The sequence below is a fragment of the Adiantum capillus-veneris genome, chromosome 15 (genome assembly GCF_014529385.1).
Source record: "Adiantum capillus-veneris isolate H3 chromosome 15, ASM1452938v2, whole genome shotgun sequence".
In the NCBI taxonomy this organism is placed as follows: domain Eukaryota; kingdom Viridiplantae; phylum Streptophyta; class Polypodiopsida; order Polypodiales; family Pteridaceae; genus Adiantum; species Adiantum capillus-veneris.
Genome location: NC_140945.1, coordinates 100,956,671 through 100,973,729, shown reverse-complemented (window position 1 = coordinate 100,973,729; position 17,059 = coordinate 100,956,671).

The following is a 17,059-nucleotide window of genomic DNA, read 5'->3' as shown; positions in this document are numbered from 1 at the left end:
GTTGTCATGATCTCCCCTCCCCCCTCCCTGACATCTAGCTGCATTGTGCTTCTCTCTATCTTCTTACATGATTTTCATCTCAGCACGATTTTTGCCATCATTATGGTCATGGTTTGTGTTCTCTATCTAGCTTCATTCCCTACATGATTTTCATTTTGGCTTGGTCTTCTCCATCATAATGCTTGGCTAGTTAGATATCAATTAGTCTTTATTCTCGTCATACGTTTGCATCTCATTCTCACTGGCTACTTCAAAAAAGGGGAAGGGTTAGTGGAGAGATTGATTATTGCAAACCTTGGTGCATGTATCAATTTTAAGGTATTCCAGTTTTGAGAGGCCTATATTTCCCCGAGACGTAGAGTCTCTGTATTTATGATGTAGCAAATCTCGTTTGGAAAGGATTTTTGGGAGAGAGACAAGAAAAGAAGAAGAAGAATAAGAGGAGGAATATCAATTTCATGACTCAGAGAGACCTCAAATATCTATCCGACCAATCTTGAGCTCAAGAATCTATCATTGTTGCCCTTTATACAACCTTGAAACTTGTAATGATTTTTATCATTTTAGTGAATGGAGATAATAAAGTGTGACACATGTTGTAGGTGATAATTTTTCACTTGTTATATATATTTTTGAAGCTCACTTTCTTAAATAACTTTGGCTTTTTTACACTCATTATGATATATTTATCTTCACTTTCAGGACATTGTTTACTGAACCAACCTCCCCAAAATGTAAAATCATAAAATTGAAGCTCCGCCAAATTGAAGAAGCTACAAACAACTTTTGTGTGGAAAATCTTATTGGTAGAGGGGCTTTTGGATCAGTCTATAAAGGTGTCATGACAGGTGAGCCATATCTAGCACTTTAAACAATGAACATATATTCAAATTCACTGAAGTCAAATCTTTTTAACAAATGAAATGCTTCGTAATATAACTCTACATGCATATGGATGCATCTAATGTATTCACATAGTTGATTGAATGCATCGTAAGCATCTCACTAAGTAGGATCCCTAGTTGATTTTAAATTGCAAATTAGTTTAATAGTTGTAATGCCTTGAATAGTTTAAAGGTTAAGCTGGAGTGTAAGAGCCCCGTACAACTAAGAGTGCTTAATGCTTAAAGAAATTGACAAAGTATTTATCACAACACTTCAAAGAGACAAGAGACAGAATGAGGGTTGAAGATGGGCACCCCCCCCCCCCCCCCCCTCCCCCTCAGGAAATAGATTTCTACTCAACCCAAGTACCTTATGATTGAGCTCAGTTACAATCAACCCGAGAGTGAGTTCAAGTAGACTCACACTCGTAGATCATGCAAGATGCCATGTGCACATGCATAAAAGTAAACATAAGTAGACTTCTCAAACATATGTACAAAGATAAATTTAGTTGTTGTGTATGCTAGAGAAGAGATCTAGTGTCTTAGTTGCTTGTAGGATGAATAGAAGAGCGCAAAACTGAAGGGAAACAACAAAATTTACAGATTTATAGGTGTGTTGCCCTGAAAAATAGCAGCTAGAGAGAGAGATATGGCTTCTTGAGGATGAAGGAATAGTAAGCGTAGATAGAGATGGTGATGGTTGAAGTCGCGGAGCGGAGCTTAGATCGACTCACACACACACACACACACACACACACACACACACACACACACACACACACACACACACACACACATACACAGACAGAGAGCTTACACAGTACGTAGAGAATTCGTTGAAGGGTTATCTCCCAATTTTTATTATTCACACAAGTATAAGTGAGTATATACAAAGAGTTGTTGATAAGCGAGTTAGGCGGGCGGCTGGCCATATCTTTAATCCCAATAACCTCCCACTTAAAGTCCAATGTGGCACTTTAAGTAACTGTAAATCTATGAACATAAATGTACAAAGATTTACATGGCTGCCATCTATCCAGGATTGTCCTTGGTGTGGATCTTCATTAGTTGTATCTGCTTGTCTTCAAGTACTTCCCTAATGAAGTGATATTTCACATCAATATGCTTAGTCTTCGAATGGAACACTAGATTCTTTGCCAATTGTATAGCACATTGACTATCGTAATATAACTCTAGCATATCTACTTTGATTCCCAAGTCTGCTACCAATCTACCAAGAGAAATAGCTTCTTTGCATGCCTCATTTGCTGTAACATACTCAACTTCTGTAGTAGACTGTCTAATACAATCTTGTAATCGAGATCGCCATGATATGGCACCTCCAGCCAATGTAAAGACATAGATCTCCTCTTATCCAAGTCTCCTGCATAATCTAAGTCAGTGTATCCTCTGACACTCAAATCCTAACTACCATAGCATATGCGCATACTCTTTGTATGTTATAAGTATCTCATGATACCTTTCACTACCTCCCAATATTTCTTGTCGGGATATGACATATATTTGCTAACCACTCCCACTGCAAATGCAATATCCGAACGTGTAGCAATCATTGCATACATCAAACTCCCACATGCAGACACATACGGCACCGTATCCATTTCAACCTTTTCCACCTCAGACTGTGCAATCTTGGTTGTTTAATTTCACATATGACGGCAATGGTGTCATCGATGCCTTTCCCCTGTCCATATGGAAACGTTGCAACACCTTTTCAATATACTCTTCCTGAGATAAGTAAAGCATCTTCTTTGACCTATCTCGCTGGATACGCATACCCAGTATATGACTTGCCTCACCCATGTCTTTCATGTCAAAAACCTTTGCCATTTTTTACTTAAGAGCTGAAATTTCTTCCATTTGTCTACCAGCAAGTAACATGTCATCCACATACAAGATGAGGATTATCAAGCTCCCATCCTTAGCTTGTCGTGTATATAGGCAATGATCTGTCTCACTTCTCTTGTATCCTTGAGAAAGCATAAATTGGTGAAACTTCTCTTTGCCATAGATACTCTTTATCAAACAACATACCAATTTCTCTTTTCCTTTCTCAACATACCCTTCAAGCTGTTGCATATAAACCTCCTCATGCAAATCTCCATGAAGAAATGTCGTTTTCACATCCATCTGATGTAAATACAGATCATGTTTGGCAACCAAAGCAAGTACACTTCTCAATGTTGTCATCTTGACAAGTGGTGAAAAGACTTCATCAAAATCTATTCCCTGTTCTTGCTTAAAACCCTTAGCAACCAACCGTGCTTTGTATTTTGGTTGTCCATCATGAGGAGTAAGCTTATACCTGTAAACCCACATACAAGATAGAGCTTTCTTGCCCTCTGGCAATTGAACCAAATCCCACGTTTGATTCTTATGCAGAGCCGTCATCTCTGATTGCATGGCCAACTGCCATTTTTTTGAGTCAACCACTTGTAATGCCTCCTTGTAAGATGGTTCTCAGCAACCACTTGTAATGCCTCCTTGTAAGATGGTTCTCAGCAATCCGTGAGCATGACATAATTTAGAGGTGGCACATAACGATCAGGTGGTTTGGAGACACGCTCAGAACGTCTCACCACAACTGATTCTGCCTCTCTAGCCACTACAGTCTATTCTTGAGCCTGACCATGCTGTCTTGATGTGCTAGCACTAGGTCCATCTTCCCTGAAGACAACTCTTCTGATCTCCTCTATCTTCTCTGGCTTAGCGTGAAACTTGGCTTCATTGAAATGCACATCATTGCTACGAATAACTTTTTTGGACTCCGGATCCCAAAGCCGGTAACCCATCTCGCTCGATTTTTCGTAGCCAAGAAATATACACTTCCTGCTCTTTGGTTCTAACTTATTCCTCAAATCCTTAGAAATATGGCTATAAGCTTCAAAACCAAAGACTCTGAGATGCTTATACGAAGGTGCCTTGCCTGTCCATAGCATCTTGGCCACTTCACTCTTATCCAGTACCCTACTAGGAGACTTGTTGATCAAATGGACTGTTGTAGCCACTGCTTCTGCCCAAAATCCATTAGGCAACTCAGCATTTGACAACATGCTTCTGACCTTCTCCTATTCATACGTTCTGCAGCTCCATTTTGTGAAGGATTGTATGGTGCAGTAAGTTTCCGCTTTATCCCTTTTGCTTCACAAAAGTCTTGGAAAGCCTTGGAAACATACTATCCACCATTGTCTGTCCTTAAGCACTTCAGCTTCTGACCGCTCTGATTCTCCACAAGCTGCAAGAATGTCTTTACGACCTTGAGCACCTCATCCTTGTGCTTCACAAAATAAACCCGTACTTTGCAAGAATAGTCGTCTATGAATGTACAAAAGTACGTTGCTCCCCCTAGTGACAAACTAGGCATTGGTCCGCATAGATTACTGTGCACAAGAGCTAACCATTCGTCCCTACGATTCCTCTTTGATATGTGTGGTTCCTGTGTTTGCTTACCATAAACACAATGCTCACAAAACTTGAAATCTTGAAATGAAAAGCCAAGAAAATAACCATAACGAGAAATTATTTCCATTCCTCTTGTTGACATATGTCCCAGTCTACGATGCCACAGTGACACACTTGGCTGCTCAATCACATTAATTACATGGTTTTTAACCTCTGAAACATGTAAAGTGTACAGAGTTCCTGACTTGCTGCCATGTGCTACGGTCATCGAACCTTTGGAGATCTTCCTGTGTTGTTCCCAAAAACTTTCACATAACTCGCATCATCCAACTTCCCTGTACTGATCAAGCTCTTTCAGATTGCAGGAACATGTCCGACATTCTTGAGCCATAAAGAAGAGCCATTTTGAAACTTCAACTGCACATCTCCCACTCCAAGTATGTCACAAACCTGCTCATTGCCAAGTCTAACATAATCTTTAGTAGCCACATATGATGTAAACCACTCTTTGTGCGGAGAAACATGTAACGATGCCCCTGAGTCAAGAATCCAATCACTCATAGCATGTCCATCCTCTACAGTCAAGAAAACAGAATCAAAATTTCTTGTGAGGAAGATGTCACCAGTTGCTATACCAGAATCACTGTCTGAACCAGATCCTGTGACATTCACCTCTTCAATCTTCACTAAACTCTTCTTTTCATCTTGCTTAGAACTCTTTGTTTTGCCTTTTTCTTGTTTCCACTTCGTACAGTCTCTCTTCATGTTGGGATTAAAACTCAAGTAGCCTCTTATACGGATATGGCCGCCCGCCCGCCTAACTCACTTATCACTATCTCTTTGTATATACTCGCTTATTCTTTTGTGGATAATAAGGTTTTGGGAGATAACCCTTCAAACGATTCTCTGCGTACTGTGTAAGCTCTCTGTGTATCTGTGTGTGTGTGTGTGTGTGTGTGTGTGTGTGTGTGTGTGTGTGAGTCGATCCACGCTCCGCTCCGCGACTTCAATTGGTATCAGAGCCAAGTTCAGTGCGTATTTGCGCAATCGCACGCGCGCACTTTTCGGGCAGATTCTGAATCCGGAGCTTGGAAATTCACACTTGACGTTCGGGGAGTATTTCCACTAGACAACCTGGAGTTTTACCCCCCTTTCGAAGCCGTTTATGCCCTCACACTACATTAGAAGATAGGTTTCAACCGCAAAGAAACCCATCTTGTGTAGATTGGCACGCAGGAGGTGGTCGGCATCAATATCGGCATCGATATACATCACTCATTAGTCTTCAGAGCATCATCTATAGACCATGTACACATATATATATCATCAGATATATATATTGCAGTCTGCATTGCTACTTCTTGTGCTTGCCAGGTTCCAAGGGAGGTGTGGCCATACGATGGCTTGACACCACTGGCATGTATTGCAGATTGATGTACTGTGATTGTGGGTCTACTAGTTGTGAGTCACACTAGCAGACAGACCGCCGCAGCGGTCATAGGACAATGATTGGTCTTTTGTAGGATGTATGCTAGTTCTGGGCAGTTTGTTGAGCCATATATGAGGGTCGTGTGTGAGGTTTTTTGAAGCCAAGCACTGAGGGATGGGTTACGCAGTGTAAGGTGGATTAGGTTGTTGGAGTTCCCCTCTACACGCATCCTCTTTGGCGACTTTTATCCCATAGGATGTATGACTTTGTGTATACACTGGATTGCATCTTATGCGTCAGGCCGTTGAGGCATTGTTCAGGGTTCAGTCTTGAGACAGATACACATTCTGTCATCGCCCAGACAGAAGACAGTGCATGCTTACATGATAGCATATTACAGAGATTTTCAGATTTGTCACTAATCAGCTATTTATGATTGTTTTTGAGCTATCTTTTGGTTCCCAGAGCTCAGTTTACAGGGGAGACTTTGTCAAAAAATTTCAAAATACTAACAGTTCTTGAGGAGAGGTGTTCAGCTTGTTGTTTACAGCTTGTTTATTGTGTACAGAGGCCAGTTTACAGGGGAAACTCTGTTGGATTTTTCCCAGGAGTAAACAGTTTGGTAGATATGGCATCTTGTCAAAGTGAGACTCTTTACAACATAAAGAAGCTGGATGGCACAAACTTTCCATTCTGGAAGAAGCAAATTTGGCAGGTTTTGGTGCAGAAAAAACAAGTGAAGCCACTGAACCTCAAAGGGGAGAGACCAAAAGGTATGGCTGAAGATGAGTGGGAAGAGCTTGACGAGTTAGCTTGTTCCACAATCATGCTAACACTGGCATAAATTTTTTACTTCAACGTAGCAGAAGAGACTACAGCGTATGGCGTATGGCAAAAGCTATGTGGTATGTACGAGAAACTAAGTGCTGCTTCTCAGATTTACTGGCTCAAGAAATTGGTGGATTTGAAGATGAAGGAAGGGACAGCCATGTCAAATCATCTCAATGAATTTCACACAATTTTCAGCTAGTTAACAGCACAGGAGATAGTCTTTCCAGATTCAGTGAAGGCTATGTTTCTCTTAATCACTTTGCCAGACAGTTGGGGTACTTTTCGTACAGCGCTAAGTAATTCTGTCACGCCAGAAGGTGTTACAAGTGCCAATGTAGAAGGCAGCTTGCTCACAGACGAAGTGAACAGGAAGAACATTGACAAAGGCAAAGGCAATAGTGCTTTGGTCGTTCGAGGGAGACAACAGTTTAAAGAGAATAAGGGTAAGAAGGCACAAAACCGAAGTAAGTCTCGTGATTCGAAGTCAAAGGATGGCATAGAATGCTACCATTGTGGCAAGAAGGGTCACATGAAGCGAGACAGTACGAAGTGGAAACAAGAAAAAGGCAAAACAAATAGTTCTGAGCAAGATGAAAAGAAGAGTTCAGTGAAGATTGAAGAGGTGAATGTCAGAGGATCTAGTTCAGAATGTGATTCTGGTATAGCAACTGGTGACATCTTCCTCACAAGCAATCTTGATTTTGTTTTCTTGACTATAGAGGATGGACATGCTATGAGTGATTGGATTATCGACTCAGGGGAATCTTTACATGTTTCTCCGCACAAAGAGTGGTTTACATCATATGTGACTACTAAAGATTATGTCAGACTTGGCAATGAGCAGTTTTGTGACATACTTGGAGTGGGAGATGTGCATTTGAAGTTTCAGAATGGCTCTTCTTTATGGCTCAAGAATGTCAAACATGTTCTAGCAATCTGAAAGAGCTTGATCAGTACAGGGAAGTTGGATGATGCGGTTATGTGACAGTTTTTGGGAACAGCGCTTGGAAGATCTCCAAAGGTTCGATGACTGTAGCACATGGCAGCAAATCAAGAACTCTATACACTTTACATGTTTCAGAGGTATTAATGTGATTGAGCAGCCAAGTGTGTCACTGTGGCATTGTAGGCTGGGACATATGTCAAAAAGAGGAATGGAAATACTTTCTCATTATGGTTATTTTCCTGGCTTTTCATTTCAAGATTTCGAGTTTTGTGAGCATTGTGTTTATGGTAAGCAAACACAGGAACCGCACAGATCAAAGAGGAATCGTAGGGACGAACGGTTAGCTCTTGTGCACAATGATCTATGCGGACCAATGCCTAGTTTGTCACTAGGGGGAGTAGCGTACTTTTGTACATTCATAGATGACTATTCTCGCAAAGTATGGGTTTACTTCTTGAAGCACAAGGATGAGGTGCTCAAGGTCTTGAAGACATTCTTGTAGTGTGTGGAGAAGCAGAGTGGTCAGAAGCTGAAGTGCTTGAGACTGACAATGGTGGAGAGTACGTTTCCAAAGCTTTTCAAGACTTTTGTGAAGCAAAAGGGATTAAGCGGGAACTTACTGCACCATATAATCCTTCACAGAATGGGGTTGTAGAACGTATGAATAGGACCATACAAGAGAAGGTCAGAAGCATGTTGTCAAATGCTGAGTTGCCTGATGGATTTTGGGCGGAAGCAGTGGCTACAACAGTCCATTTGATCAACAGGTCTCCTAGTAGGGTTCTGGATAAGAGTGCAGTGGCCGAGATGCTATGTACAGGCAAGGCACCTTCGTATAAGCATCTCAGAGTCTTTGGTTGTGAAGCTTATAGCCATATTCCTAAGGAGTTCACGAATAAGTTAGAACCAAAGAGCAAGAAGTGTATATTTCTTGGCTACTCGGAGAATCATGCGAGATGGGTTACCGGCTTTGGGATCCTGAGTCCAGAAAACTTATTCGTAGCAATGATGTGCATTTCAATGAAGCCAAGTTTCATGCTAAGCCAGAGAAGACAGAGGAGATCAGAAGAGTTGTCTTCAGGGAAGATGGAACTAGTGCTAGCACATCAAGACAGCATGGTCAGGCTCAGGAATAGCCTATAGTGTCTAGAGAGGCAGAATCAGTTGTGGTGAGACATTCTGAGTGTGTCTCCAAACCACCTGATCGTTATGTGCCATCTCTAAATAATGTCATGCTCACAGATTGCGGAGAACCGTTGTCAGGATTTTTTTGGAGCAAGGGATTGCGCATATGTACATACACATGCATGGTGCATCAAATGAAGAATTGCCCATTTTCCAAAGCCAGGTGGTTACGTGGGGCCCACATGTGTACAGGTAGGACAACATGTACATAGTGCATCGATTTTCACTATCACCAGTACCAGTATGTTTTTTGTACAATAATGAGGAGTTTATAGCGCGTAAAACTTCTCGAGGAATCTATCCACGGGCCGACGACATGAGGTAAGCAGGTGCGTCAGATGGCATCTAGTGGCGACAGGAGGGCGAACGGGGTCAATATTTGCACGCGGATGAGGACGGACACAACGTGGGTGTTTTCTTGTGAGAGTTATGCAGAAAGTTCATCATTAGCACCACTTTTTGGGGCCACTTCACGTGGTTGCGAGACGCATTATTGAAAAGAAATGAGTGCCAGGTGTGCGGATGATGCAAAAAGGTGACAACTATGCACTGCGAGGTCAGTTTTTGGCATGTTCGGGGTCCGTTTGAGGTCATCTAAAAGGACAAGGGTACCCAACTAATAAAGCTAAGTGTGGGAACTGAAAAAACAGAGAGAAGACCAGAAAAAATGTGGAGAAGAGAGGAGGAATAGCCGCAAGTGTGTTTTTGCTGTTTTTGGAGCATTTTTTGGTCCTAAACTGCTCATCCGAGGTCGGATTTGAGCACTTTGACATTGTAGACTGGGGTTTTGGGCCGTTCCAGACGCGATGGCGCTGTCCATTTTTCCAAATTCCTCACAGATTTTCTACTATTTTTCTGTGTAATATTCTCCGGTGAGTGAAGCCTCTGCTTAACTTTGTGGTTGTATCTGGTGTATTTCCTCAATACTATGTAAACTATTTGCCCCATTGGTGTTGGGTTGAGCTTCATTGAGTCTAAACAACAACAATTTGCCTCCTTTGAGCTGAATTGAGAGTGTGTGTGTGTGTGTGTGTGTGTGTATGTGTGAGTATTGAGTGGGCAAGTGGGAAATCTCTCTCTTCTCACTCCGTCTGTGTGTTTCCTGTCTCAGCCAGGCTGGTTGTGTAAGCCGAGTGGTGCCCCATAATGTGTGTGTGTATCATCCCAAGAGTGTGTGTCGGGTCATTATAGAGGCGTTGTGTGTGTTTCCATCCCGCTCACACCGTCTTGTTACAAGGGAGCATTACAAGTGGTTGACTCGAAAAAATGGCAGTTGGCCATGCAGTCAGAGATGACAACTCGCATAAAAACCAGACATGGAAGCTAGTTAAATTACCACAAGGCAAAAAGGCTGTACCTTGTAAATGGGTTTACAGGTATAAGATCACCGCTCATGATAGTCAGCCAAAGTACAAAGCAAGGCTTGGTGTCAAGGGCTTTAAGCAAGAACAAGGCATTGACTTTGATGAAGTCTTCTCTCTAGTGGTCAAGATGACTACATTGAGATGCTTTCTTGCATTGGTTTGTCATAATAACTAATATCTAATTCTCCTAAATTATTTTCTCATGTTAAACTGATCATTTAATATTGGGAAGTACTAGGGGAGAAAAAGCTAGATTAGTAGTAAGGCTAGTAGACTGGTCACAGTAGGGGGGCCCACACTAGGGATCCAAAGGGGTACCATCTGCAAAAGAGCAATGTGCAATGTGCAATGAATGGGCTCCAAAGACCTTAGGGTTCAGCCTATTAAGACTTCCAAAAGGTTAAGTTCCAAAATTTCAAAGTGTAAGTCCAATGGTCAAATGTTAATGGAATTGGATGCTTTGTGTGTGTACAAAAATCCAAATAGCTAGAGGACAAGTTAGAGGGCGAGTAGGGAAGATGACAAAGCTTGAGAAGTGACTAGACACACACACACACACACACTATACACCTAAGCTTACCCTTTCCACAAAGTAAAGAGGACACATGTCAGGCATGCAAAGAAACCCCCAATTCTTGCCCGAATCCTATTGGATGGGCACAGAGGTGGACCAATGAGAAGTTAGCTAGTGTAAACTAAAATTTTATTTTTATAAATGCTTAAAAAAATAACCAATAAGAAATAGTCTCCCTAAAAGACTATTGGACAATCAAAAGGTCCAATGATAATTAAGCAGTTCCTAAAATTGCTTAATTCCTATTGGCCAAAGGACTAAAAGGTCCAATAGCAAAGCAGATAATTAAATTAATTATTTGGCATTTACAAAATGGAAAAAAAAGGATGGACACTTGTCAGAAGGCTCTTGAGTGGGCCTCTCAAAGGCTATTGGCCAAATTATTTACAGGCCAATAGGAAGCCAGCAAGAGTAAAACTCGTACTCAAATACTATTGGCTAGGCTTTCAAGGGCCAATAGGAATGCATCATGAGTAATTGGCAAGGGGAGTCAACCAAGAGGAGAGAGGGGGTTGTTTTGAAGGGCATTATTCCACACACACTCACACAACTCATGTATAGAGAAAGAAAATCATCTCCTTCTCCAAGCTTTAATGGAAAGCTCATCTTCTTCTCCAAGTTTGAGAATGGAGGCCTACACCAACAACTCTTGGATATGGAATGCAAATCTAACCAAGAGCTAAGCTTCAATGCCATGCTTCTCTCCTCTATTATCTAATTACTAAGCTAAGCTAAGCTACAAGAGTAATTAAGTGAGGAAATACTTCTTTCTTGTAAGAAGACTCCTTCTTCCTCTAGATCTACTCTCATACCCCGCTAGCTCTCACCATCTTCGAAGGTGTGTGAGGTCTTGGGTCTGAGACCAATGAGTAATTGATGTTATGTGTTATCACGTGTAAGTTTGGTGCATGAAGCTTCCATCTTCATAGCACCGACAAGTTTTTACCAAGGAACACAAAGAATTGTATTGTTCAAAGTCTCTCTTAATGGGAGAAGCTATAATACAAATGCCTAATGGAGGGGGGACCGGTCCATGTAAATCCGGTCCTCAATAGTTGTCAATTGTTCTATTTCTCCCCCTCTTTCAAGTATTGTTATGCCAAACTAATTAGGTGTTATGCTAATGTTGTTATCTCCAACCAAGCACTCTTGTATGATCATTAGGAATTTGCTCTTAATGAAATTCTCACTATGTTAAGTTATTTTCTGCTATTTACAAGCTTTATAGACCAGTAATTGTTACATTGGTATCAAAGCTATCGGCTTCTCTTTTCTTGCTCAAGAAGAGAGGTCCTCAAGCTTGCTACAAACGGTTGGTATTATTAATTGCATGAGGGTGAGGAGAACAGGGATTTATTATCCTTGAGGTGCGCCTGCTTCGTGCAGTTAACGGGGTATCACCGTCGAGAGCTATGGTCTTAATAATGGAGTCCCAAGGGGCTTGCCTACGGCTTAACCATTATTGAGCTATTAGAAGCTTGACAGGAACCAGTGCCGACTGTGCTATGATAAACCCTCTCTTCTATTCCTTGCAATTAATGATATTCCAAGCCACGGGTATAGATGCTTGAGTGCTTATCTTTGAAAGTAAAGAGGAGTAGCAACTAGGGCTTGAAGTCCCAAGGTACAAGTAAAAATTTACACCTGAAATTAATGTTGATGGCTTTGATTTTGCTAATGGTCAAGCTACTAATGATGCCCCTCTGCTTGTGAACTATCTTGTTACTAGGCTTCAACAAGCCATGGGCAACCCATCCCTCCAAGGTGAAGTACAATAGCAATTACACATCCATGGGATTCTCCAATCTCCTCAGCTAGAAGAGGGAGTGCCTATGAAAGCTCCTAGTGAGATTTCTAAAAGAGGGCTCTCTACGGTGGGAGAAGAGGAGGACCCATACGAAGGACCCAAAAGCTTACAAGTTGATGGGGCAACTCCCTCACCAAGGAGAGCCCAAATCTCAATGGTAGAGTCCCCACCAAAAGAATGAGAAAGAAGTGAATCTCCCACCACCTCGACGGAGATGGCACACAAAGAAGGTGGGCAAAACGCTCTCCAACACCCCCTAAACGGAGAAGACCATCGGATAGTCCTTCTCGCCGTAATTCAAAGAAGGAAGAAAGGAAGTATGAGAAGAAAAAGGCGAGAAAGAGGTCACCCTCTTCTCCATCTTCATCATCCTCCTCCTCCTCTTCTGAAGGAATTGATGGTGCGGCTCCCAAAGAATTCAAAAGGAGAGGCCATAGTAAATCCTATGCCGCTTGGAAGAGGTCGTCCAAGCTCAAACTGTTCAAGGAGGGTGGAAAGAGTATCTCTTTTCTTACCTACGATGGCACCTTTGGTGCTACGGACAAAGTCTTGGCCTTTATTCAACAATTTGATGCGGCATTTGGAGATGAGGGCTTCACGGAGTCCTCTAAGATGCGTCATGTATCCATGCATCTCCAAAAGTCTGCCATGCAATGGTGGTCTAGCCTACGAGCAAACAGTGAAGCCCCACGAACATGGAAATCTTTAAGATCTTCCATTATGAAGCAGTTTTTGGCTAGCGATGCCAAAGACAAAGTGCTCACCGAATGGCGAAGCTTGAAGCTCTCTCCCTACGAATCTATTCACAAATACGTAGACAAGTTTTGGGATTTACTTCTCAAAGCCACTGTCTGCAAAAAGATAGATTTTGGAGAGCAAAAACAACAATTTTGTGCGGGTTTATCTAAAGATATGGCGGAGTATGTCAACTCCCAAAGGCCTCGCACTATTTCAACGGTCATACACCATACTATGGTGGCTTCACAAATCCACTTCCAACAAGGGGCTAAGAAAATCTTAAGCCCATGGAAAGCAAAGACCGTAATGAGCCTAAGGGGAAGGACCATGTCCAAAAGTTTCCCAAGGGAAACTTCAACAACAACTAGGCCTAGGATCTATGAGAATACTCACTGTTGCACCTCACACAAGCATACTCACGAGGTGAGAGTATCCTTCTCATGTGTGGGATAAGTGGAGAAGCCTACACCAATAACACTCGACCATAAAATGAAAATCCAAGTAAGTGCCAAGCTCCTTTGTTCTCATAAGAATACTCATTCTTCTCCATCGTCACTCCCCACTAGCTCTCTCCACCTTAGAAGTTTTTAAAGGTCTTGGCATTGAGGCCAAGCCAAGTTTTATTGTGTGCATGAAGCATAATTGTGGTGCATGAAGCTTTCCATCTTCATGGCATCAAACGGTCTTAAGGAAATTCCACTACGGTTAATGATTTTAGCACAATTTTGTTACAACATCTCCAATAATGCGTTTACTTTTCTTACTTTGCTCAAGGCAGGTCGTCACTCGGGTTTGGTGAAGGGCCAAATGATGTCATAAAATGTAATATCTAACTTTACCAAATGATTTTCTCATATTAAACTGATCATTTAATATGGGAAGATAAAATGGGAACAAGAGTTAGGATATAGATATTAGTGCTTCTAGAACTATCTCAACAGGGGACCAAAAAGAGAAATGGTTGCATCTCAATAGGGGTCCAAAAGGAGATGGTCTACCAAAGAGCAATGTGCAATAAGTGCTTCTAGATTTACCTCAGCAAAGGACCAAGACAAGAGATGGTTACATCTCAATAGGGGTCCAAAAGGAGGTAGTCTATCAAAGAGCAACGTGCATCTAATGGAGCTTAAAATACCTTAGGGTTAGCTTCATTAAAGACCTCCAAAAATTAGTGTCAAAAAGTCCTTTGACCTTACGCAAGCTAGGACTAACCTTGAGGTGGGAATCCTATCCAAGCATGAAGATGCTTAAAGTGGTTGTGGGAACCTTGCCCAGAGCTTGAGGTGATTTTTATGTTTAAATGACTAAGGTTCTTGAAGTGTTCAATTCAAAGGTAAACTCTCAAGAGGCATAAAAGGTTTCCATGCTCTATTGACTAAGTGCTTGAAGTAATCAATTCAAACCAAATGACTTAATAAGCATAAAATACACATGTTCAAATGATCCTCCACATGTGGGCCATCATGATGTTTGAATGCTATTGATAGGTTTTAAAAGGGACCAAGGAGAATTTAGATACATAAAAGTAAATAATTTATTTATTTCTCTCAAAGAAGAAAAGAGGACACTTGTCCACATGAAATAATTAAATAATATGAGAGAGAGAGAGAGAGAGAGAGAGAGAGGTGGACCAAGTATGAGAGGGGAGTATGCTCTCCCACACACACACACATTCTCTCATTGTGTGGAGTGCAAAGTGCAAGAGCTCCATCTCCTCCTCCAAGCTTGTTGAGAATTGGAGAGCCTACACCAACACTCTTGGCTATGGAATGCAAATCCAACCAAGAGCCATGCTTCAATGTTTACGCTTTCTATCTTCTTCATCTTCATTAATATGCTATTATGCTATGCTACGCAAGAAGAGTGATAATAAGTGAGGAACTATTTCTTTCTCCTATGAATGATTCTTCTTCCTCTTCCCTACCCTCATTCCCAACTAGCTCTCTTCACCTTCTTCCTCTTCCCTACCCTCATTCCCCACTAGCTCTCTCCACCTTTGAAGGTGTTTGAGGCCTTGGGATAGTTAATTCTTTTTGCAAAGTTTATGTTATGCTCGTGATGCATGAAGATTTCCATCTTCATAGCATCACCAAGGTCACAAGGAACACAAAGATTGTATTGTAACAAGTCTCTCTTGATGGGAGAATCTATAATACAAACGCCTTTTGGAGGGGGGACCAGCTCCAAGTAAATCCAGTCCTCAACTATTGCCAAGTTAATTAAGTACTATGTTCAAGTTTCTACCATCAATTAAATTCACCCTCTATGTTCTCAAAATACTCTCACAAAAATGCTTACTCTAATTCTCTTAATTCCTTTATTTTCAAAGCTCATAGGCCATTTCCATTATTTTGGTATCAGAGCATTTGGTTTCTCTTTTTTGCATAAGAAGAGATGTCCTTAAGTAGCCTTTTGATGGTTGATTTTGCTAATTATATTAGGGTAAGTGGGATTGGGATCTATTATCAATTTTGTTGAGCCCTATGGTGCACACCTCAGGAGCTTTGGTCTTAATAATGGGGTCTTTTTAGACTTGCCTACGGCTTTACCATTATTGATCCATAAGAAGTCCAAAAGGAGCTATTTCTCGGCAATTCTACTATGTTAGACCCACTCCACTACTCTCTATAATTGAACAATTCGAGCTGTGGGTGTAGATACTTAAGTGCTTATTTTCAAAGGCTAAGAGGAGTAGCAACTAAGGTTTTGAATTGCCAAAGGATACACTAAGTAAACACATAAGTATAATTAGCATGGCTAACAATAACCAAGAGAGTAGAATGAACATTGATAGCTTTGATTTTGCACATGAAGGTGCTAATGATGATGCCCCCATGTTTATCAATTATCTTGTTACTAGGTTGCATCAAGCTATGGGCAAGCCTACTTTGCAAGCCAAAGTTATCCAACAGCTTCTGCTTATGGGATTTCCCTTCCTCTCCGAGAGGAGAGAGAGTTTAGAAGGCCTCTTGACGAGACACCCAACAGAAGACTCTCTCCCATAAGAGAGGAGGAATCCAAAGAACGAGAAAGAAGCGAATCGCTAAGTTCCTCTAAAGATGTGGCTCCATGAAGATGGCGGTCTAGACTATCGCCAACTCCTCCAAGAGGAAACGATCAACCCATAGTCCTTCTCCTTGTTATTCCAAAAGGGAAGAGAGGAAACAAAGGAAGAAAAAGGCAAGAAAGAGGTCGCCCTCTTCTTCTTCTTCTTCACCTTCCTCCTCTTTCGACGAAAGCAATAGTTATTCTCCTAGAGAATACAAGAGGAGAGGACATCGCAAAACTTACCCAACATGGCGAAGGTCCCAAAAGCTCAATAAATTCAAAGAGGGAGGAAAGAGTATCTCTTTTCTTACCTATGATGGCACCTTTGGTGCCACAAACAAAGTACCTTCATCCAACAATTTGATGCATCCTTTGGAGACGAGAGCTTCACGGAGTCCTCCAAGCTACACCATGTAGCTATGTACTTTCAAAATCTACTTGTCCATGGTAGGCTAGCCTTCATGGAAAAGGCAAGGCCCCAAAGACATAAAAAGCTCTACGAGTTTCCATCATGAAGCAATTCCTTGCAAGCGATGCCAAGCACAAAGTGCTCACTGAATGGTGAAGTTTGAAGCTGCTCTTCAACGAGTCTATCCACAAATATGTAGAAAAGTTTTGAGATTTACATCTCAAAGCTATAGTCTTTCTGTTAACCCTCACGGCTCACGGCCACCCCATCACCTACGACGGACGTGTATTATGTATTTGGTAGAGTCAGGTACCGGGCTTGTCGGACCAATAGGAAAAGGGTAAGAGTGATCTCCGATGAGAGGCGCACTCTAACTGGGACATTCAAGGGATTAGTTGGCTAAGCATGGGCGCCCAAG